Source organism: Callospermophilus lateralis, chromosome 16, assembly GCF_048772815.1.
Source record: "Callospermophilus lateralis isolate mCalLat2 chromosome 16, mCalLat2.hap1, whole genome shotgun sequence".
Classification (NCBI taxonomy): domain Eukaryota; kingdom Metazoa; phylum Chordata; class Mammalia; order Rodentia; family Sciuridae; genus Callospermophilus; species Callospermophilus lateralis.
Genome location: NC_135320.1, coordinates 83533204 through 83557550, shown reverse-complemented (window position 1 = coordinate 83557550; position 24347 = coordinate 83533204). Strand labels below are relative to the sequence as shown.

Here is a 24347-nt window from a genome sequence, read left to right as displayed (position 1 = left end):
CACGCTGGCCTCCCTCCCCAGCACCCCGGCCTCTCTCTCCTTGCCCTTCACAATCCGTGGGGCCATTCATCCCCCCAGGAGGCTCTGGCTCGGGCCTCTCCAGCCCCTCCTTGCTGCCCTCCACACCAGCAGGTGAGGCCCCGTTCACAGACCCCTCCATGTCACAGCACTGGGACCAAGGCCAGCTCCTGTCCCTGCAGGCTGTGCAGCCTCCACCAAGGGCCTTGACCTCTCTTTGCAGGTCCTTCCTGCAAAGTTGGGGTTAAAAATATCACAGACTGGGAGAGTTCCCTTGGGACTGCAGAGAGGTGATGTGTAAAGTATCCAGCTCCTAGAAGGCTGGGCAGGGGACACTTGGGGACCTTACAGTCTTTGTGGGCTCCTAGCCTGGGGGTTCCTGGTGGGCTGTGCTTGCCTCTTTGTATCCCCAGCTTCCAGCAGTGACCGGGAAGGGGCCATGCAGCCTCCCTGGAGGAGACTTTAGGGTCGGGTGGTAGGGTGGCCTGCAGGCCTCTTTGGAAGTCCCTTCCCAGCTGCGATTCTGCCATCAGGCAGCTACCAGGGCAAGTCCTCCCGCGGGTCTTCCCTGGGCTTTCTGACAGGCCCTGTGTTAGCCGCGGCAGGTAATTGAAGGAGCCCGCAGCTGCAGCGGGGCGCTCCGGCGGTGCCCGACGCAGAGGCTGCCTGAGGAGGCTATCATCTTTCCGCTGACCAGGGCAGGGCATCTATATCCTGGCAGAGGCAGGGGCCCTCCCTTTGGCCGGCAGAGGGAGCAGCCCGGGAGGACTCAAGCCAGGTGACCCTCCACTGTCGACCCCATGAGGGATGATAGGGCTGCAGAGGAGGCCTAAGTCCCCAGGCCCGAGGTCACAGCCTCACATCTCTCAGGGGCCACGCAGGTAATACGGATGGGTGCCAAGGCATGGGCCAGGCGGCAGGGAGTGGTGAGGCCTGTGGCGAAAGTCTGCTAGGCAGGACCAGGCTGCTGCTCAGCCCTGGGCACCGTGAGCCCAGGACTCCTTCCCCCAGGGAGCCAGGGTCTACGTTTCTATGTGAAATGTTCTAAGTTGTCTTTTTTAAAGTTAATCAATTAGTTTTTTGGTATCTGGGAGTGAACCCGGGGTGTTTAACCACGCAGCCACATCCCCAGCCCTTCTAATTTCATTTAGAGACAGGGTCTCGCTAAGTTGCTGAGGCTGGCTTTGAACCCACCTTCCTTCTGTCTCAACCCAAGCTGCTGGGCTCAAGGTTCTAATTTCTAACAGTCGCAGCTAATGGGAAGGGTCATGGGGTGCACAGAGAAGAGGCCTGTAAAGTCACCGTGTCCACTGCTCCAACTTAGCCTGGTCGTTGACGGATTAGGAAACTGGGGCTCAGAGCTCAGGGACTCCCAGAAGTCCCCAGAGCGCCCTGACCCTGGTGGACACTGAGCAGGCATCTCAGTGTGGCCGTGCTGCCCCCTGGGGGTCCTCTCCACAGAGGGAATGGGACCTGCTCAAGGTCACACAGCTCCCAACCCCAGAATCCAGAGCAAGGCTGGGGCATCCAGGCCCACGTCCCGAGACTGTCAGCCACCACATGCCAGAAACCACCCTGTGATGGCCTCACTGACCGCGGGGCAGCCTGACCCACCGGCCTGCAGGAAGAGGCCTCATGCCAGTGGGCAGGACGCTGCCCGGGGAAAGAGGTGTCTGCAGAACCAAAAGGTTGACCCTGAAGGCGCAGATGTCCACTCTGCCCTCACCCTGAGGCCCTTCCTGGGAGGAGCTGGAGTCTGATGGAAGGACTTGCTCTTGCCCTTGACTGGACATTCTTTAAGAATCTGCCTAGGGAGTCCCAGACTGAAAAGGGACTGTACTCCTGCGTGGTCGTCCCGGGGGCTTAGCCAGTGAGCCTGGACTTGGGGTCAGGAGCATCGTAAGCAGTTCCACCTCGGGATGCCCTGGCTGTGACTCCAGGCTGGCTGTTTTGATGTTTGGTGCCCTGTTGGCATCCGAGCTATGAGGAGAGGCCAGTTGAGCACATGGACCTGAGTTGGCAAGGAAAGGGTTAAAGGAATGTCAACTGTGTTTGTCCTTGAAATTCCTTCTCCCTGGAGGACAATGTTTGAGCTGCTGGGACAGGAATGGTAGGAAGGAGCCAGAAAATTCAGCCCGTGCAAAGGCCCTGAGGCAGTGATGAACTTGCAGAGGTGAAGAGTAGAAATGGAGCTGGCATGTCCAGACAGAGAGAGCAGGGAAGCCTGTGGGCCAGGCAGTGATGTGGCCAGCGGCCTGCCGTCTCAACAGAAGCAGCTCTCCCCCAGGACAGCGGTGAGCAGCTCACCTTTGGGGCACGCCCATTACCCAGGTCACGTGGGCAAGAGCAGAAGGGTCCAGGAAACGAAGAGGCCAGTGGTGAGGGCAGGCACTCTGGAAGACGTCCAGGAGGGGCAGGGTGGCCGCCTGCCGGTATGTGTGAGCAGGGCTTGGCCGTGTAGACAGGAGACGGCTCCCTGGGGCTGGAAATCAGCTGGGGGCGGCGGGGCCTGGGCAGGTTGCCTCCTTTCCCCTGGGAGCTGCGAGAGGAGTGGATCAAAGGCCAGGCCCCGGAGGGTCAAGGCTCTGAGCAGACCGGGACGCGGCCGTCTCGGGGTGCCAGTGCAGTTCCTGTGGCCTCGCTCATCTGTTCACAAGTGGGGCCCCACCAGGTTGCCCGAGAAGCAGGAAGAGCCACAGGGAGACTCCAGGGACTCCCCGGCCCTGCTGGGAGCACAGTGGACTTCTCATCCTGCAGGGGGCGCACAGTGAGGGAGGAGCCCTCCAGAGAGAGCGGGTGGCTGGGGGCCATGGTCTGGGTCAGCAGCAGGCGACCCCGCGCCCTCCCTGGTTCCTGCCCCCAGTTCTCTGGCAGAGGGTGCGTCCCAGCCCAGGCGCCTTGCTCCTGAGGGCGGGATGAGCATAGGCCTGCGGCTGTGGCCCACCCCGTTCTGTGCTCCTGAGACTGGCTGCGGGGCCCTGCCTGTGGCCCAGGAGAGCACTGGGCAGGAAACGGTCATGGAGATGAGCTGGGGCTGGTTGACGTGGCATCTTAGATACTGTGTACACAAACGTGGCGTGTCTCTCTTGGCTGTGTTGCTTTCAATATTGGTGAAGCAGAGCGTTCCTTTTGGCTTACTGGTCGTTGGCAATCCTTCTGGGTTATGTGCCTTTTAAGTCTCATTTTTTTAAATGTTAGGGTTCGTGTGTGTTGTGTGTGTGGTTGTTGTTTTATTGGAGCTCTTTGCATATGATGAAAATTAGCCAGGTGTTGATGTGCGTTGCACAGGCACTTCCTGGTCTGCCATCCATTTTTCATGACCTTTTGGGCGTTCAACTCTGTGGAACAGGAATCAACAAACTTTTTCTGTGAAGGGCCAGACAGTAAATACCATTAGGCTTCTAGAGCCATCAGGTCTCAGCTGTGGATTCTCAACTATGCCGCTCGAAAGCGGACTCAGCCACGTGTAACTGAGTGTGCGTGATGTGTTCCAATAAAACTTTATTAACAAAACAGGAAGCCCACCTGCTGGGTCTCGGTTGCTGGCCTTTGCCTTAGAGCTTAGTTCCCAGGCATCCAGTCGTCCCTTTATGTAACGGTAGGATTTGATAAGCAGAGCCCTCTCCAGCCAAAAATTAAAATGAAAGAAAAATAAATAAGCAATAACTTAAAAGAGAAAAAGCTCTCGAGACCAGACAAGGCAAAAGCCCCAGGAGTGATGGGCCCTGATGGACAGTCTGGGCAAGGCTAAGTGACCATGCTGGCCTTGGCCTGCATCTCGGTGGGTCCCCAAGTCCCCAGGGGGTGAGGGGACGGATGCTGGGTCTGGGGGCCTGGCAGGGCTGTGCTGGGGACATGCTCCGATGCGTTCCCGCCCCTGCTCTGACCTTTGCTGTCACCACTGACCTGGGTGAGTGCTTTCTCAGGAGCCTGGAGGATTGAGAGACGTGTCCATTCAGCCACCTGGTCTCGGCAGCCCCCGGGAGGACCCCCAGCTTCGGTCTCCCCTTTCCTCTCTTCCTGTGAGGCCTGCACCTTCCAGGGACGGGGATGGCAGGCCTGACCTTAAGGTCTGAGTGGGAATTTCACACTCAGGAAAGGAGAACCCTCTCCCCATTTTTCTGATCCAGTTTTGGGGGTGTTCTTGCACCCAGTGTGGTGTTTCAGACAGTGCCCGTCGTGAACTATGGATCCAGACCCCGACTGGCTTTGCAAAGGACAGGTGACAGGGGTGTTTGTTCTTCCCCCGGCCTCTGCTCAGCTGCCCTTGTGACATGCTGGAGACGCGGGCCCGGGGCTGCACAGAGCCTGTGAGGATGCATGGCCTTTCTGGGTCCGGGCCTCCTCTCAGGTCTGGGGGGCACTAGTGAGCCCATGGAGGTGCAGGGCATGTGAGGGGAGGGGCTGAGATCTCGAGTCGCGGTCAGCACCAGCCCCGGAGCCCACCTGGATTGGGTACCACCCTGGCGATCTAGGACCCGCGTGACCCAGGACGAGGGGATCTGCCTCTGCGTTGCCTGAGTGTGAAGTGACAGTAAGGCTCTGTTAATAGGTTGTTTGGAAGATCGGGCAGCTTAAACCACACGAAGGGTTTGAGGACTCATTGTGCGTACCAGGCGCACAGTAAGTGCTCGATAAATTCAACCACCTCTGTCTATTAAAAATGCTGGAAAAATTCCATTCTGTTGCTCTTTGCTTCCTTTGCAAGGACTGCAGACTTACTGCATCTCCACCTCCCCGCGAACACCATTAATTAAAGGCCCCAAGCCCAGATGACCTTGCCTGCCTGTCCTTAGCAAGCTTTGGCTTGATAAGAATTTTCAAAATGTGTTTGTGGGTCTTTTAAAACCCCAGAGATCAGTATTTACTGCCCAAATGTGCAAGTGTATCAGAAGGGTTTGACCGAGGCTCTGGGAAAGAAGGCTGCAGACTTCAAGAGGGAAAAGACAAGGCTTCTGGCTCTTTGCCCTCCGTCTGCAGGGGCTGGGAGCTCTTCGGTTTGTCATTTAAAATCCCACAGGGACAGGTCACGGGTTACCTGCGTGAAAGCACAGGGTGAGGCTTGAAGAAAGGCCCGGGACTGGCCGCCCCTCGCTCCTTCCTACGCTGCCCCCTGTCCTTCCACCTCAGCTCCTGTGTGTGGACAAGGTGCCCAGACAGGGCTCAGAGTGCACGGAGGCCACGGTGGCCTTCACTGTACTCCCATGGCTCCAGGGGACAGGAGGTGACTGAGGCTCCTGGGGTCTTTAGATGTCACCCTTGCAACAGCTTGCAAGCTCGCAGATTCACCTGCTGGCAGATGTGGCAGAAGACGTGAGCTTCCTGGATCAGAGACAGGACCTTGTTTTGCACAGCACTCAGGAGCCTGAGCTTCCTGTCTGCAGCCTCTCTCTCTGCCTCCCGCATCCCGTAGAGTTTTCTGCAAAAGTGTTTCCTACCAGCTGCTCTGTTTTATTTGACTTACAAGCTTGCAGAAAAGAAGGGGGTTTATCTGGTTCGCCTTGGTACCACCAGCATCCAAAAAAAGTCTTGGCATGTTCTGGAGACCCAGTGGTTCTCGGTTACACTTGGAAGGTCCGGCAGCTTAAACCACATGACCACTGGTTTCTGGCTTCTCATTAGAAGCCCACCTGAGGGAGGGTCTCCATTGCAGTTGGCTGTCCCACATGCCAATCCCTCCTAGACACACCCTCACGGACACACCCGTAGCCCTTTAATCCTTGACCTCCTAATCCAATCAGGTTGAGAATTCCAATTAGCCATTACAAGAGCCAAGAGCCTAGATCAGGAATCTGCTCAGGATCTTGCTCTTGGAAAATTCTCTGAACTTGAAAGAGCACCCACTTTGACGGCTGGCTTTTCCTGATGGCCGCTGCTCTCAGCCTGGCCTCCTGCAGGGTCTCAGCTCCTCTCCCGGGGAGCCTGATCTGTATGGGAGCCCGGGAGCAGGGCTCCTGCAGGGCAAGCCGCTCCAGCCTCATGCATCCTGTGTCCTTCAGTGGGCCTGTGGGCTCTCCAGGGCGGTGGCCCGGGAGGGAGTGGTCGCCTGTGGTGAAGCAGCTCCTGTTGGGCCCCTGGCTGGCCAGAAGACAGCAGGAAACCTGAGCAGCGCAGAGGCAGGGCTGGTCATCATCCAGAGCCACTGCTGGGCTTTCCTTAGGTAGCAAGTTACTGTCAGTCACCCTTGGAGCCACTTCCCTGGAAAAGCAGGTTTCGGGTTTCATTTCCTGGGGTCAGGCTACCCCAGCCCTGTGGGATGGCTAGAGAGATGTGGACCATATTCTTTTAAAGGGGCTACAAGCAGACCTCGCCAGCCTTTCTCCTACGTGCCCTGCTCTGCACACCATGGGAGGACAGTCCAGGGAAAGGTCACTGGGAGGCAGTGCAGGGGACCCCCAGGGATTGTCTCCGAACAGTGGCTGCTGCTCCTGGCAGCTCAACCCCAAATGTCCGCAGCAGCTACTCTGCACTATTTCATGTTTTACGTCATTGGCCACAGTCCAGGGGTCCGTGGGGCTGGCCTCCGTTTTCCCACTTAGCAGATGGGGAACTGAGGCTCGCTGCCACCCCACGGCCTGAACTTTGATATCACAGTCTCCTAGCCATTTCCCACTGCCCTTCCCAGGACAGAGGACACCACACCTGGGGTCTTGGTCTCCCTTGCTCCCTTGTAGGTATGTTCCTTCCGTCTTCCCAGGGAAATTCACCTCCAGCCTGAAGCCCGCCCTGCCCAGCCCAGCTTGCTGACTGCCCTGCCTCTTCCTTGGCACATGGCCTCCCGTCCCCTCCTCTCAAGGGCTGAGCGCTACCCTCCCTGGCCACTCTCCCCCATGTTACCTACCGCGGGGCACGTGGTGAAACCAACCAGAAACCACAGAACCCATTTTGTGTCCTGAATGGGCTTCCAGGTTCCCTGCCCACTAACCCCCAGCATCGCGGGACGGAGGGAGGGAAGGCTCGACTCTTTCCCCGAAGGGAAGGGAAGTGGTTTTGAAGTGACTCAAACAAGGGCTTGTGGAATGGTGCCAAGTTCAAGCTAGTCCACCCACGAGGTGGCAGAGCTGGACATCGGCCTTCAAGCCGGTGGAAGGGGTCAGTCTCCTGCTAAGGGAGCAGGAGGCAGGGGAGTAATGCCCAGGCTGGCCTCAGGAGACTGGGGCTCTGGTCCAGGCTTTGAGGCTGGCCAGCTGTGTGACCTTGGGGACGTCAAGGGGAGAGGGGTCAGACCCTCCACCAGCCCTCCCACCCTACCTGGCCTTCTGTGCTTCTGTGACTGTGCCCCCTGGGGTGCCCAGCCTTCCTCTCCCCTCCTCCCAGCTCCTTCCTGCCGCCTGCCTGGGGGACCAGCTCTGGCTGCTGGCCCTGCACCGCCCACCTCCCACACAGTGGGAGTGCTGGCCTTGAGGATTTGCTGAAAGAGCAGCTCTGGGTTGGGACCCAGCCCCTGCCCGCAGCCGCCATGCAGCGAACCCAGCACTCCCGCCCTACCACCCCACTCCAACTCTTCTGGGCAGGCATGCGCTGTGCCACCTCTCACAGTCCTTGCAGTCACCTCAGGAAGCAGGTACTCTTGTCACCCACCTCTGCAGATGAGGAAACTGACTCAGAGACACAAAGTGCTCCTGCACGGCCAGCGAGCTGCTAAGTGGCAAAGCCATGTGGAAGGCAGATGTCCTGAGCCCCTGGTCAGCTCTGCTGCATAACAGACCACCCCCAGAGCTCCGTGGCTTGTAATGGATTTTGTTCACGTGACAGTGAGCCAGTTGTGGCTGCCTGCAGGCGGCTGTGGATTGGTCTTTTCTCTGAGTCCTCTCAGCCTCAGGTCCAGGCTGAAGGCCATCACTCGCGGGGGCGTGCCAGGTTCATTCCACAATAGAAGGGACCACGCACCAAGGATTGGTGGCATTCCAGCCTTCTTCCCAGAGGCCACACACCTTGCAACTGCTCACACCCTGGGCAGAAGCAAGGACCTGGCCAAGACCATGTGGGGGGTCAGGGAGGTGCGAGCGAGGTGGGGCTGGGGGTGGGAATAAAGATGCACCTCCTCCAGGCCTGGCCACATCTGGCCTGGGGCTCCATCCCTTAGGAGTGCGGGCACCTGCTTCACCGAAGCCCACCCTGCCCAGCTTCCTCGTCTGTACAGTCGACCGAAGCCTCAGCCCTGACCCGTCCAGCGTGGACGTAATAATACAGCACCCCTGGCCGGGCTCAAAGGCAGAAGTGGGTCTCCTGGCAGCTCTAGATTGGACACCTGGAATGGGGTGTCAGCAGGTGGGGTCTGGCGAGGGCTCTTCCTGGCCTGTTCTCACCCCCCTCACTGGCCTTTCCTCTCTGCCTACAGCAAGAGATCCCTCTGCTGCTTGTCTTCCCCAAAGGTCCCCAGATCGCTGGATGCAGCCTTTGCACATCATGACCTCATTCACCCCCTCCCTGAGGGCCCTGTCTCCAGATGCAGTCCCCCGGAGGACAGGGACTTTGACTAGGGTTGAGAAGGGACGCACAGGCAGGTCCTGCTTCTTTGTGGAGTTGTGATGTTTCGGAGGGTTAGGCGCTCTGAGGAAGCGCTCCAGCACGGCCCATCCCTTGCCGGGAGCTTGTCCTGTTGGCTGACGCGGCCTCTCTGCAATGGTGGCGCCTCCTCGAGTTTGTATCTACACCCTTGAAATCCACCGCAGTTCATGGCACAAACTGGGGCTCAGAAAAGAGAGTTTCTGACTCGCTCTGGGAAGCCTGAGGCGGCTGTCGGGACCCAACGGGGTTGGAGGGACCCTGGGCTGTCCCCCAGCCACGTTGCTCAGCAGCCCTGTGACCTGGGGCATGACCTTGTCTGACGCCAACCAGGCTCCGCACGCTAGGGCACGGAAGGCTTTGCCAGCAAAATCTCAGCAGGTTTTGTTTTCCTATGGCCCCTTGTGCCTGTTCCACAGGAGGAAGTGGGGCATGTTCAGGCCAAGGTCGACCCAGGGAGATCCGTTTGACAAAACCTGTCTCGGGCGCTCCAAAGTGACAGTGCGTCTGCAAGTCCCCTCCACAGGTCCTGTGTCCCCCAGCAAGGCACAGTGATGACCCTGCATGGCAGGGCTGGGATGGAGGGACCCTGCCCCCTGTCTGGGCTGTGTCAGTCCTGCCGGGAGCCTGAGTTTGGGCTGTGAACTTGGGCAGCGCCTGGATCCGAGCAGCGAGGCTAGAAACCCCGACTTCCCTCCTCGTGTTCTGCCCCCACCTCCGGCCTCGCCTGGGAGGAGCTGTGTCTGAGCCCCCCCCCCCGTCAGCTGGGAGGCAGATCAGCGGACAGTCAGCTGGCCTTCCCATGTCCTCTGCCTGATGTGGCCGGGCGATGGCGACCTTAGTCCTGCATTTACCTTGACTCTCTGAATGGCCTCAGCAGCCCAGGGTTTAGCCCCAGCGTCGTCCCTCCCTTATAGAGAGGAACCAGGAGCAGTGACAAGAAGGTGGGCGGCCCCTGAGCACAGCCGGGACCTGGAGCCAGGCCGCTGGCTCCTTGAGCACCACGTTAATGTCAGTGTCCCTGGCCCCGCCACGCATTCGCCATGGGCAGGCGGCAGGCAGTGAGCTCAGGCTGGTGGCCGTGGGGCCGCCCCGGTGAGGAGAAGTCCAGGGGCCTGGACCCTTCAGAAGTCCTTTCCTCCTCGCCCCTGGAGGGAAGGCGCAGGACACACCTTGTCCCACTCAGCCTTCCAAGACCACAGTAGCCCCTGCCCGGTGCTCAGACCCCAGCTCTCCCCTCAGCGGGGCATGTAGTTGCCTGTTGCCTGCCAGTTAGAGTATCCCTGCCTGCCCCTGCCCCAGGGTGACCTGTGACCTGCCACCCGCCCGGTGGCAGGCACCTCTGTGGGGGGGAGCATGGGGACTTCGACCCCGGTACCGCCCTCACTGCCAGGAGCCAGCCAGTGCTCAGCCTCCCCTGGCCTCCTCCCTGCAGAGCGGGAGGCTGGGCTGCCTCTAGGGCAACGGTGAGGTGGGTGTGCATGAATGGGCTCAGCCAGGCGCCCGCACACGTGGGGCCCGGGAGAGGGGGCACGCTCTCTGCTCGTGTTCTGTCTGCTCAGCTTGTCACTCCCCCGTCTTGGGACAGCTATGCTCCGTTCCCTCCGCCAACCCCAGCTTCATAGGTTGGGTGACGCCCTTGGGGTGGGCACCCCAAATTAGCATTTCAGAACGGGAAGTGGTCTCAGAGCTCAAGTGTGCAACACCAGCTTTCCTGTTATCTTTGGGACAGGAAGTGTGACGGCAGGCCTGCTTGCTCCCGCCCAGCGCTCTTTAGGTAACTGTGTTGTTCTCCCCAGGGCTTTTGACAGGGCTAGGCCACCTCACTAGCAGAAAACCTTCCCTCTGTCTATGTGTCTGAGTCGAGCACACTGTAGAAACTGTCTCTCCTGGTGGGAATTCTGAACATGCCATTTGTTTTTCGGATGAAGACACTGAAGCTCAGAAAGGTTAAGGAACTTCACTGAGGCCACACAGGAGGTAAGTAGCAGAGCTTGGATTTGTACTCAGCTCCCTTTGACTCTAGAAGCCGTGCTCTTGGACTGCCTTACTTCTTTGCCTAAAACTGTGTTGAACTGATGGTCCCCTTCCGCCAAAAGATGGACTCTCAACAGGGGATGCCTGGGACTGTCCTGTTTTGGTGAGCTCCTGCAGGCTTCTGGGTGGACAGGGAAGAGCCCCAGGGCTCAGAGCTGAGAAGGGGTTGTACTAGATACAGGTCGCCCTGTTCCCCATGGGTATCTGCTCAGGAATGAGCCCTTGGTGGCTAATAGAGGCCCAAGTTCACCCACCCGAAAAGTCCCTCTGAGGATCCAGCCTCTCTAGGAACCCGGCTCACAGCGGGGCCAGGTTTCTGCTCATGTGCCGTTGGCCTCACCCTGCCCAGCCACAGGAGCCCAGAGGGCAGGGCCTGCCACCATCACAGGCCACAGGGTGGTTTCGTTGGATTTTTGGTTTTGCTGTTTTGGCCAAAACCAGAGGAAGTCCGTGGGCTGGGTCCGGCCCTCCCCCGCCCCCCCAGGATGGCTGATGTGTCAGTCCGCTCAGCCACGAGGTGAAAGCCTCCAACGCAGGGTCAGAGACCAGAGTCACTTGCTCCCGCGGGACGCTGTCCAGGCTGATTCGTGGTTGTCATTATGATCACTCGGTCCTCGTGTGAGGACTCTGGGGCCCGAAGGTGACCAAGGTGACCGCTGCTGGTGATGCACAAGCCGGGAACAGGCTCTGCTCCCGGATCCTGAGGGCTGTGCTGCGGCGTGGCCCTCTGTCTCTGGTCCACCGGGTCTGCTGAGGGCTGTTCTCAGCAGGGGCCGGGTGGTGAGGGAAGGCCTTCTTGGTGAAGTCATTCTGTGAGCTGGGGCCGAGTGGCAGAGTTCTGAGGCAGGGTGGCCAGGCCTCTCCAGGGAGGGCATTTGGGCAGAGCCATGAGTGCAGGGAGGGAGCCAGCCCCGTGGATTCCTTCCGGGGAGGGCAGATTTCTGCACAGGGAGCAGTGTGTACTAAGGCCCTGGGGCCGGCACAGACCTAGTGTGCCATCCCACGCTGCTTCTCTGGTTGCCTCCGCCCTCCACCTGCACAGCAGTTCCTCATCTCTATTTCCTCCTCCTGTCATTGCCAAGGGCCTGTAGGAGTGTGGATGGAGAGGGGGCTAGGTTCCAAGAAAACTCAGGCAGTGGAGCAGGGAGAGCAAGGTGCCTCTCTAACAGGAAGCTGCTTGTCTTAATCCCCTGCAGCACGCTGTGACCCACTGTTTCAGGCCCATCTTTCTAAGCAGAGCAAGAGCCTGGATTCACCAACCACAGGACAGGCTGCCTGGCTGACCTCACGCTGGCCTCGGGGAGGGAGGTCTGGCAGGCAGAGTCCAGGGGGCCAGTGGGGTGCAGAGGCGTGCAGACCTGTCCTGATGTGGCCCTCAGACTGAGGCTCTGGGTGGTGGGCTCCGTTCTGCCCTGTGGCAGATGGCGGTATTGGCACCTGGAGGCTCCTGTGGGCAACCCCTGGGGCTGGGCGTGCTAGGACGCACTCAGGGAGTTAGGGGCCCACGTTCTGTCTCAGCGCCTCTGCAGTCTGTGCACAACCTTGGCTGACCCTTCCCCTCGCTGAGCCTCAGAAGATGACGCAGAGAGGTGGAGGCATCCATGTGTTTCCCTGGGACCCCGAAATGCCATTCGTCTTGCGTCCAAGCCTCGGCAGCAGACGTGGGGACGAGCCTTCTTCCGTCGTCTCCCCTTGGGTTTGCAGAGCTGTGCACTTCGCGGAGAGGCCCCCGTGAGTGGGCACTGCCTCGCAGTCCTGCCTTGGCTGCCCAGAGCTGCAGGCCCTCGTCGCCTCCCCGCCTGGGCTGCGGCTACACAACCAGAAACTCATTTCCGTAGGCAGCAGAATGGCTCTTTCCTCGGGGCCCAGAAGGGCTTATTAAGCCTTCCACTAACTGAATCTCATTCAGCTGGAAAAATAATAATCAGAAAGCAATTTTGCCTGGTTACTGGTCTGTGAGCTCCTTCAAGTTTCTCATAAGGAGCCCTGGGAGGTGCGAAGCCCAGCCCTGCGGCTCGTCCCTGAGGGGCGGCTGGTCCCTGAGGGGCAGCCTGCCCAGCGGTCAGCCGCGCTCCGTCCTCTGCGACCACCGCTGGGTCTGCCCTCTGTCCATCTACCTGATATCACGTGGGCCACCAAGAGGAGCGGGCAAGGGCATCCTGCTGGGAATACAGCACTGAAGACCCTGTGTGCCACGCCCCCAATGACAGGGCGGCTCCACCCGAGTTCCTTCTTGGTGGGTCAGAGAGCCCTTGGCTCAGCCCCTCGCCATCACAAAATGTAAACACGCAAAAGTGTCTGCTTCTCTGTGTCGTCTGCTTTCCCCAGTCTCTGCCCCAGGTCATCAGCTCCACTGGGCGGTGTTCACTAGCCAGGGCGGACATCCCTCCCCCTCAGTCAAACTCCACTCCTGGCCTGTCCCACCCGGGACGTCCGACTCCTGGGAATCCTGGGAGGAGGAAGAGGGCCAGAGGCGGGGCGGGGTCCTGGGGTAGGGTGCTCAGACGGGGAGGTCACCCAGGGGGGGAAAGAGATGGAAAGTCATTCCTTCAACAGGGCCAGACCACCCAGAGTACAGTGCTGTACTGTGTGGAGAGTGGAGGAGTCTCGCAGCTGCCACGGGAGCTTCGGGCTTTGTTCTCCGTGTGGAGGGGCACAGCCTGGCCCTGCTTGTGTGCACCGACCAGCTCATCCCCTGGCCTGGGGTGTTTCATGGCAGCTGGCAGCAGACACAAGACCCCTGCCCCTGAGGCCAGGGACTTGCAGGCACTTTGTACTCACTGTTCTACAGGTGGCCTGAGCTGTTCCCCTGTGTTCTCAGTCCCAGGGTTCTGGCAGAAGGCCGAGATGGACGCCTGCCATGCAGTGGCTGCAACATGGGCCACTTGGGCCACACCTGGGAACCCATCTTTTGATAAACAACAAGCAAGCTGTTTCTACTCGGAGGAGGCCTTGCCTTGTGGCGGGCCCCTGGGTGCTGAATGCCTCCAGCAAGACCTGCAAGGATGGGAGAGGGAGGGTCTCCAACCACAGGCAGGCACTGGAAGTTCCAGGGCGACACTTCTGTGCACAACCTTGGGCTGTGGGGTTGGGCCAGCGGCCATTGCTGAACTTCTCTTAGTCTCTTCAATGGGCACAGTGCCTGCCTTCCAGGCAACCCTTAAAGACGGTGTGATCACTCTTCAGGGAGCACGGTGGGGAGAGGGACTCAGCTGCATCTCCGTTCAGCCCTGCATGACCCTTTCTGGTGGTGGTGGCAGCTGGTGAGGGGTTCCAAGGTGGGGGCTATGCAGAGGGGCTTCTCCGTGGACTTGGCATTGGACGCAGCATTCTGACTTGAGTGAAGGACAGGCCTGGAGTCTGTGGGAAGGGCATTCTGGGCAGGGTGGATAGTCCACTCATGGTTCCCGGGCTTGGGAGCCTGAGGACGAGCCCAGAGGCTGGTGTGGCTCAAGAGGGAGGACCAGGAAGGCATGGGAGGCAGTCAGACAGAGGCAGGGGCTGCTTTGTGTAGGTCTGGCAGCTGCCCCGTGAGCCCCAGGTTTCCTTCTCAGTGTGAAGGGCCCCCTGCAGAATTTTGAGTGGGGGTGGCTCATGAGCAGGGAACAGCAAAAAGGAGGGACGGAGAGGCCTCCGTGTGCAACCTGATCCTCTCTAAGCCAGGAGCTAACAAGTTAGCCTGCCTGGGGCCTGGCAGAGGACAGGAGACGCCCGGGTCAGAGAGGAGACTGTTGTGAAGGGAGGCAGATTGCACCCCTTTTGTGTATGGAGCCCCAGCTCAATCAGATATTTTCTAAATTTGGGGGACAATTGTAGCTCAGCCAGCCTACCCGGGGGCTGAGCTCACTAAACAGAAAGGAGCAAACGTCCGAGGGACAGATCCAGGTCTCTGTGTATCCGGAACTCTGATTCTCTTCCAGCCTGACATCACACCTGCAAGGCAGAGAGCCCTGGCGCCTAGGCAGAGTGTGGGGACTTCAAAATACAAGTTGAATCTGAAAACCACAAACTTCTTACCCACATTAATATGAGGAAGCAAAAAACCTCCTAGGTTCTGATTGTTTTTTGTTTACTGAGAACAATGATGTTGGACACGGCTCGAGGACACGAGCGCGTGAAAACTGCCATTCACAAGATGTGCCTGCCAGTGTCTTCCCTGGTGGTGGTGGCAGGGGGTCATTCCTGGAGGGAAGGAAGGAGAGGGTGGAACACAGGGAGCGGAGAACCCAGGTGGCCCCTGTGCACTGCACAACTGGACAGGCTCTGGGCGGAGCCCTCACACACACCCGCAGCCCCTCTGCAGGTGTCGGGGCTCAGAGACAGAGGTTCACACACCCTCCTCGTGGAGCCGGCCTTCCCGCGTCTCCGGCTGGTGGAGTCTCGGTCCCAGTGGGGTCTTGGAGGGGGTTTCTGGCCCGTATCCGTGTGTCCTCCTGTTCCCAGGAGCAGCTCTAGGCCTCCCACTGTCAGCCTTGGTTCCTCCTCAAGACCAAGGAGAGCAGCTGGCCTTTTGAAGGCCCGCCTGTCGCACCACATTCTAGGAACTCCAGGCCACCTGTGTGTCTTAAAGCAAATGGAGCAGAACAAGGTGTCTTTAGATGGCCGCGCGCCCCACGTGGGAGGCGCTTTAATGGGCAGCAGGGTTTGTGCCGTCCAGTCTTCCACCCCCAGCTCTCAGAAGGGACATTGGCATGGAATGGTGGGAAAACCCAGTGCTGAGTGCCCACCTCCTGGCCAGCTGACCGTCCGCAGCCGCGAGTCTCCCTGCTCAGCGGGCCTGTCCCACCAGCTCAGCTCCTCAGGGGAGTGGAGTGTGAGTAGCTTGTGTGATCACTTTGGGAGGAGAGGGGCTGGGTGGGAGAAGCTCCCTGTCATGTGGACAGGCTCTCGGGGGCCGGGAGGCCCTGACTGTGACGGGCTCTGGAGCCAGTCTGCTTGGGTCGCCTTTTAGGTACAGAATGTCGCACCCTGGGCCACGTGACCTAAGCTTTCTAGGCGTCATTTGCTTATCTGTAAAGTGGGTGTGTGAAGTTTCAGTGGAACCCACCTGAAAGTTCTCAGGCCTGCCGAGCGCCACGCGCGCCACGCGCACCACGGGAATGTCGGCTCTTACTGGGGCAGGGTCAGGCGCGGACACAGCCCTCCTGGTAGCCAGGGTGCTGCTTTCCATTCCGCACTCAGACTGCCCGTGGGCTCCTCTCTGCTCTGCATGCAGAAGTGGGACGTGTCTGGCTGTGGTCAAGAAGCTTGTCCAGGTCACCCGGCGGATGAGGCTCTGGAGCTGCTGAGCCCCGGCCTCCTGTCTGTCCCTGCTGGGAAGGAATCCAGGTCTGGGTTCCACCTGAGGATGTCCCCGAATTTGCCTGAGCAAGTAAACAAGCAGTAGCTGCTGAGCAGTTCGTGACTACCGATGGCACTAGGCAGGAAGTGAGAACAAGGGCCACCAGGTTCCAGCAGAGGGGAACAGCTTGGGGTGCTCCCCAGCCCCCAGAGGACTTAGACTTAGTGGTTAGTGGTTAGGACTTAGGACTTAATGGTTTAGAGTGTATGGCCCCAGCATGTGGCTCTCCTCACAGGCACAGCCTGCATGCCCAGGCTTCTCATCTGGTTCTGACTCTGGGGTCCGTTGCCCGCTGTGTGGCCATCAGTCAGTGGGTGGCCTCAGCCCTCCCTGACTCGAGTTCTGTGCTGTGAAGGGGCAACGTTGTTATGAGGATCAAAGGAGCCTCCTCCCGAGTCTGTGCACAGCAGGGACAGGTCCCTACCCCTCCCTCCTCGGCTGGCAAAGTGCGTGGACTTCCCCAGGACCGGCTGGCCATGGCTGCCCCTGGCTTCCCCTGGCTGCCCCTCAGCACTAGGATTTCTCTCCATGGCTCCAAGCCTCCCGTCCCTTGGCTACTTCAGGCTCTGGAGCTGCCCGGGAGCTCGGGCATTACTGGCCTCTGCAGCCTGGACTGACTGCACGTTGCCCTGCTCTTTCCAGCCGTGCACCTCACCAGGGCTGCCTGGCCTCAGCGGCCTGAAGTCCCCGTCCCTGCAGTGCCAGTGCCTGCTCCTCCGCTCCAGCCCCCACGCTCCCAGCCTCCCCAGTGGACTTGCTCAGAAATCCCTTTGCCCAGGGACAAATTTTCCTCTGCTTCCTGGTGCAGGGCTCTTGCTCCTCATGTTGCCGGGATCTCTTTGGGGCTCCACAGACTCCCCTGGATGCACGTGCATAAGAAGATCCGTGGATCTAAGTTCCCTGTGTGCAGCTGTGAATGTGAGAACACAGCCAGGCTGCCACCTCCTCACCTGGCCGTGATCCTGGTGACAAGCTTCCCACCCTTCTGAACCTCTGTCTCTGCTTCAAGGGAGTGCTTGTTTTCTCGCGGGACCCCAGCAAGAGGTGCTGGGTTAGAGGAGGAAGGTTTGCATGAACAGCAGCAACGGACGAGGCAGGGAGATGAGCGAGAGTTGGTGCGGGAGGAGAGGGGAGACCGAGACCCCAAAGGAACAGGCCTCCTGGGTCACTAGATGGAGACGGGCTGCCCTCTGGATCCCCGTGGAGTGACCTGTGAGCTGCTTTCCCTCCAGCTCCCTCTGCGCTGTGCTCACCGCAGTCCCTGGTCAGGAGCCAGCTGTAGCCGTCCTTCCTCTGTCCCAGGGCCGCATTCGAAAGGCCTCCACCTCCCTGTCTGTAACTAGGACTGGCTGCCCCACCCCCCGGGCCCTGATCTGCCTGGTTTGTGCCTTGGCCAGTCGCTCGGGAGCTGTGTGGCCTTAGGAAGGCCTGGCCTCTCCGCACAGCTAACTCCTCTGCAAAGCAGAGCTCAGAGCAGCTGCCTGAAGACCCGGGGCACTTACGTGGACACTGCCCGGGATGGCAGGCCAGGCGCACACAAGAAGAGATGGTCCGGGCTGCCAAAGAGACCCGAGGTCTGGACAAGGAAGGGCACAGCCAGGGGCCCCAGATCTGCTCGGAGACCTCCTGTGGGTTTTTGCAAGAACTGGAGCCAAGATCCTTTCTGGCAGGAGTTGAAGGGGTGAGGTGCAGGTGACGGGGTCAGAGCCAGAGGGCGGCTAAGCCGAAGCCAGCCCCAGGAGCAGCCAGGGCTGCAGCCACCTCACCTAGTGCTGGCATTGGGCATTTTTATGGCAGACAGTGCTCTGGAGGGGCTGGTGGCTGTCACAGGGAGCCCCAGGAAGGAATGTGGGGCACCTGGCACCTGAGTGCTGCAGGACAGACCCTGCTTCTGTGCCGGCCACAGGCCACACCAGTGACAGGCCTGGATGACCGCACCAGCTGATGAAGCCCTGGCAGCAGTTGAATGGGGTTGGAGAGGATTCTAGAAAGAGGGGCTACCTGAGGCGAAGGGAGTCGGCTCTCTGGCAGGTGTCTGGAGGATGCTGGGGGCTACTTGGAGAGCAGCCTGGTTCTCCCAAGTGGAGGGCGGATCAGGCCACCTGAGGGGTGCTGTCTGTAGAGATGACACCTCAGTGTCCCCTGGAGTGCACAACAAACAGGACCGTGGGGCCATCTGTGCTGGCGGGATGGTGATGGGGCACTCTAGGTGGCCAAGGAGGGCACTTTAGTGGAAGGGTCACTTACGAAGTTCCACTGTGGTCGAGGAAGCAGGAGTGGTGTGGTCCCTGGGATGGAAAGAGTGGGGGTGTCTCCAGCCCCGAGCTCAAGGGACTAGAGGACAGAGACTCACTGCTTCCCCCGACAGAGCCCATTTATGGAGGACATTTTACAGAAGCAAGAGGCCATCAGCCCTTGGCTGCCCCACAGAGCGGGTTCCAGGAAGTGACCAGCCTGCCCAGTGCAGTCCAGTGCCCTCCCTCCATGCTCCTGGCCACGTCCTCTCTGGCGAGGGCCAACATTGTGCCTGGGATCATGGGAGCCCCTGATGGGCTCAGCCCCTGAGTCACCTGGGCAGAGGAGGTGGGGGACCATGTCTAGAGGAGAGCAGACTCCCAGCTCGCTGCCCGAGCCTGGATGGTCACGGCTGCCTGAGCACGCACGTGGCAGCCCTCCCTGGCAGGCAGTGCCAGGGCACAGGATGACCCTGTGGGCAGAGCCCTTCTGTCACACCTGACTTTGCCTGAATTGCCACCAGCTGTGACCCCACACCTAGTCAGAAACCCCCTGGGACTGCTTCTGGCTTCCAGGATATGGCCCACACCCTCAGGGTAGTGACCGCAGCCTGTGCCCTCAGTCCCACCTGCCATCCTTCCTCCGCTGGGCGTTGCCTGTGACCTTTCCTGAGCTTTTGGACTCACCTGCTCTCCTCAGCTCCTTTGCTGCTGCCACGCCTGGGGGGCTTCTGTTCTCTGCACCCAGCGACCTGCCCACCCTGCTTGGCCCTAGCCACTGCCAGGTGTCAGGACAACTGCTGGCCCATCCACGCTTCTGCTTCCTGGTAGGGCAGTCTGCTGTATCAGGGGGGTCTCCCGAGGGGCAGAGCCCATGGCATGGGCGCCTGTGCAGTGCCTCATTTAAGGAGTTGGCTCAGGCAGTCCTGGGGCTGTCAATCAGGAATGTGCCGGGCAGGACCTGCCTCACACCTCAGTCTGGGGGCTGGTCTTGCCCAGTGGATGGAGCCCACCCACTGGATGAGAGACCCTCCTTTCTTACCTGTGGATGTTGACCATATCTGTTAAATACCTTCCCGCCAGCCCCTAGGCTGGCTGGGCCACACTGCCAGGCACGGTGGCCCAGCTGAGATGATCCATCCAGCCATCCACTGCGGAGTGTTGTGTGATCCCTAATTTCCTCAGCCTCCGCCCCAACCCTGGGAGGCTGAGTTGCAGGAGGGTGAGGCTGGAGGTCACTCTCCTTACCCTGGCCACCAGCTGCCCAGCACTGGACGGAGCAACTGCTTGGCAGCAAGTGCCCAGTGAGTGGTGAAGGAAGCAACGGAAGCAAGAGAGGGATCTGCAAAGGAGGAAGGCAGCGGTGGCCACGGCCAGGCGACGTGTTGAACATGGGGGTGGCGGCCTGCGTTGCGCTCACGAGCCTGTCTTCTCCACACCCAGTGCTCGCACACAGGCTCCTCCCTCGCAGTACTGAATTCCCCCAGCAACGGTGATCCCAGGGCAGGTGACACTGGCTATATCAGTATAGTCACACGCTTTCTGATGACAGGGATCCCTTCTCAGAAGTGACATACTCTGTGCTCCCCATGATCCTGTGAATGTCACTGAGGCCTTGCCAAGCCAAAGGGGTGTGGACCGTCACCGAGGTGGCCTCTCGATGCCATCTAGTGAACATGAGACATAAGGGGTGGCTGCCAGCAAAACAGTGTGGCTTCTTCTTAGGATGAGCACCCGAGGAAATGCCGATGTCAAGGTCGTGGGCTCAACTAGTGCTGCTCTTACCAGGGTCATGCCCTGCCCGGGATGGGATGCTGGCAGTGGTGAGGCTTGTCTGTACCAGTGTCATCAGGAATATTGTGCCCTGCTGGCTGTGACAGCTCCAGTGTCATAGACAACAGCCATGGCCACCATCGCATAGAAGGTACTTAAGCGATTCCCGACGGCCCCAGTACTATCCCTCCTTTCCTGGGGGTCGAGAGTTGTTGTGGGTGCTTTTCGCCATCCATAGATGGACAGCGCTGATTCTGATGTCTATTAAATATTCTTGGTTCTAGGCACCTTGGTTATGGCAGAGGGGTCTTGTGAAGTGACCATCAGGGCTGACCGAGTTCCTGATAAATTGCTCTTTCCGTGAGCCCAGGGTGAGCCGGGCTGGGATCACGGTCCCATTGTGCAGAGGAGAATTGGCCACCTGAAGTCCTGAGGTGGTTCCTGACCGATGCCTGGGGAGGGCCGTCTCCTCGTCATGGAGATCAAGGCCACCTCTCGGGCCTCCCTCGCAGTGGCCGATGTCTCTGGTTTTCTGGAGAAGCTGGGTCTGATGGCGGGGGCAAGGGTGTGTGGATGCAGCTCAACCAGGGGAGTGCAGCTGCCTCCTTCAGGGGTGGGTGGGGATCAGGTGGGTTCATGCTGACTGCCACCCGCTCCAAGCTGGGCAGCACATGCTGTGCACTACGACGCTGCCACCAAGGAGCAGGGATGGTGCTCCCCTCCTCTGCACTTCCTTGCTGGGGCTCAGTGCGCCATTTTGAATGTATGAGCTGCATCGACTCATTTCCCTCTCTGCACAACCACGTGAGGCAGGGACTAGTCCATCCCCACATTCTAGACGAGGAATCCGAGGCAAAACTCCAAGTGGTCCCCGCTGCACCTTTGTTGGAAGACCTGCAGATGCTTGGGCCCAGTGCTGCAACCGGGGCTTTGAGGCCAGCAGGCTTCAGGAGGCCAGCACAGACCAAGACGGCCCTGCATCCTGGAGATGGAGGCAGATGGGTCTGGAGGCCGGTACCCAGGTCTGTAGGCAGCTGCAGCTGCCCAGCAGTCCCCCAACCCGTGCAGGCAGGAGGAAGGTCCCTCTGCTGCCCACCCAGCCGTCCTTGGCCAACTGTGGCATCGAGATCCCTGTCGGCAGGAAACTGCGGCCCGGCTTCCAGCCCTGCAGCTCCCAGGGAGCATGGAGGAGGTGGGGACAAAGGCCCACTCCAGCAGACAGTGACCTGCACTGGGGGCCTGCAAGAAGCAGGACACCCTAAGAGCTCTGGGCACAGACAGGGTCAAGGCACAGGCAGTTTCATCTCCAAATCAGAATTCGTGCTGTGAACTGGCCCCGCGTCAGCCCCGACCCTGGCCTTGGATCATAACTGCAAGTTCCTGGAGGTCTCCTTGAAGGTTCTGCACATCTCCATCGCAGAGGTCCCCTGTGTGACAGCCAGGGAGCCCGCAGAGCCACATGAGCAGGGAGAAGGTCTGATCATCCAGTGACGGCAACGTGTGGCCAGAAGGACTCCTGAGCCTAGGGGAGGGACAGGTGGCGGGAGGCCCGGGCCAGGGCTGGGCTGCATCCACCCAGCGAGGCTTCCAGGCAGGCGCAGCTGACTCACTGGGTCGCGGCTGCTCCTGGGGCCGATGCTCCGAATAGGGAAATAGAGCAGAAATCAGACACTCCCTGTAACAGCTCAGAGGCACGAGGGACTCTGCGCAGGGTACACTCCGTTTCCAGAGCCAGCACCTTCTTCCTGGAAACCCAGGCTTAGCAACGAGCAGATGTGCAGTGGATGGGAAAGGAGGGGAGGAAAGAGAAGGGAGGGGCAGAGACAGTCAGCCATCGATCCACGTCTGGAGGACACGGTGCTTGGTAGGAAGACAGGGGCCAGGCCCTCTCTGCCTCTCCTGGTGCAGGGACTCACCCCGAGCCTCTGCTTCCTCATCTGAGAGGTGGGGGTGCGGTGCCTCCACGTGCCAGCACACGTTCCATGCTGGGCACCTCTGCATGCTTCAAACCCATGCGATTGCCCGTCTTGAAGAGCTGGCTGGGCACGGTGTGTAGATTATTGTACCCAGGGTCCCTTTGCCAGGAAGTAGCTGATACAGCATTTGCACCCAGGGCTGCTGTGGCCTCAAATGGGGACAGTGAATCTGCAGACTGAAGAACAATGCCCGGAACACGCCCCGTGGGACACTGGCAGCTGGAGTTGAGAGGGGCTGGCCGGGGCTGGGTGCTGTAACTCCCAGAGGCTCCAGAGGGTGGCGCACCAGCATTCCTGAGCCTGTGGGAAGAGGATCCCAGTGATCCAGGAGTGGAAACTGGAGTGACTGGGAGCTGAACTCAGGGGCCAGAGAGAACTGCCGACTCAGGCGGGTCTGTCCCTGCAGCCCCACACACTGCCCCTCAGGCCACTGCATCCTGTCCTGAGGCATGTCTGCTGCTGAGCACTCAGGGTCTGGAAACCTGGGCCCCTCCAGTGCATTATGACCCCCTCCTGGCAGCTCCTGAGAGGTCCTGGTCACTGAAGCAGAAAGCAATGAAGCGCCAGGGTCCAAAGCTCTGAGCAAGGGAAGCAAGGAATTCTGTGGGTCAGAGGCAACCTGTTGGTTGCAGCCTGGTGCATACTGGCTGGTGCCTGGTTTCCCTCCATCTTTTAAGTAACTCTGGCAGTAGGACAGGCCAAAGTAAGCATAGGATTGATCTGCGTCGCACACCTACTCTGCGCACAGAGCTGAGCTGCCCACTGTGCGAATCACTGCATCCTACAGGAGGCCCTGGTGAGCATCATGAGCTCCATTGTGTAGACTCAGGAACCAAGGATCAGAGAGGTGAAGTGCCTGGCCTATGGCACACAGCCAGGAATGAGGAGGGTTGGGAATTAAACTTGGGTCTGAATGTGACATTTTTATTCCAACAATTGTTGGCTGGGATCCGTTGGCAAATTCTTCATGCAAACACAGTTGATGGATTCCAACTGTCCAGCGACAAGGCTGGGGCTGGAGACCGGATTGGAAACGTTGTTCTTCCTTCCACTGGCCAGACTTACTCTGCGCACCCTGTGCCACCACGGGAAGCCAGCCAGCCAGCGTCCCCCTAGGTCAGGACACAGGAAGATCTGGTTTTTAGTGACCAGAAGGCTCACAGCAGCTGGAACCCAGAAGGGACCGGGAAGTCACATGGGCTGGGTGTAGCTGGTGTGTGTGGGGGGCCTCTGATACCCAGTGAAGGCTGCCAGAGCTGGACTTGGGAACAGGGAGGTGGTGGCTGCAGAGGCTGCACTGAGCCCTCACTTTGCAGCCTGCTGACCTGCTGGGCTTCCCCTCCCTGTCTGCTCGTGGCTGGTGCAAGGAGATACACTGGGTACCCGAGGGCCCTCTGCCCCCACAGTCTCCTCTGCATTTTCCAGGCCCCTAACACATTTGGACACCCCTCCAGGTGCCAGGAACACAGAGGAGCAGGGGTGGACACCGTGGTTTCCGGGTCTGGCTATGGCAGCAGCTGCGTTAGACCATAGAAGCTGAGAAGCTAAAATGGACGGGTAGGGAGATGAGCACGTGCGTGGGTTCAGGACAGCCACGACCCAGGGGACCAAGAGGCTGGAGCGAGGGGACCACACAGAGGAATTCACGGCTGCGCCCCTGTTCTTCCTGTCGGGCGTCCTCAGTGTCGGAGTTACCTGGGTTCAGAGTTCAAAAAACCAAGCAGGAAGGAGCAGCGGGGACACTGACTAGCCACCCTGGGGTGGGGACATGTCACGGCACAGGGGACAGAGATCTGAGAGAAGGGCTGTGAGGAAGGTCTGGGCTTCAGAAGCCTGCGCCCTCGGGAGCAGCGATCAGAACCACGCCAGGTGCCCAGGAGGGCAGGCCCAACCCAACGGGAGCACCACCCCTGGGTCCCTCGGCCGTCAGCTGACCGCCCTCCCCAGCCTCACCCCTGATGTCCACGGCAGGCAGCCGGGCAAGCCTCGCGCAGGACCAGGCGTCCAGAGAGGGTGGCGAGAGGCCGGGTGGTAGGAACAGCCCCACTGAGGGCAGCCACCCCAGGGCAGCCCAGGTGGACCTCGAAGACACTGCGATCGACGCTTGCTAAAAACAGACGAGACGGAGGAGGCACCCAGAGCTGGAGGTCATCAACAGTGACCAGACGGACGTGCTAGAGGAGGAGGAATGTGACTCGGGAAGAACTGGGGTGTGATTCCAGCAGACTGTGCAGGTGTCCTATAGAGGGCGCCATCCAACAAGTGGGAAAGACCAGAGATGAACCCAAGAAAGAAGGAGGAGAGAGCCCAGGAGAGGAGTGACCGACACCACTGGGCGCCCCGGAGGCAGGGCCTGTCCTGTCCAGAGCCTGTCCTGCCTGCCCCCTTCCCTGGGGCTTGTCTGCGCTGCGGTGGTGCCCGGGGCGTGGGGAGCGCTGCCCGCCGTTCACAGGGGCTCAG

At 59.8% G+C, this 24347-nt stretch overlaps 1 protein-coding gene across 2 annotated transcripts in view; it reads left to right on the top strand.

The window, feature by feature from the left end:
• Nucleotides 1–24347, top strand: part of St3gal1 (ST3 beta-galactoside alpha-2,3-sialyltransferase 1) — a 76213-nt gene that overhangs the window by 33806 nt on the left and 18060 nt on the right. The gene's annotated exons all lie outside the window — the stretch shown is intronic.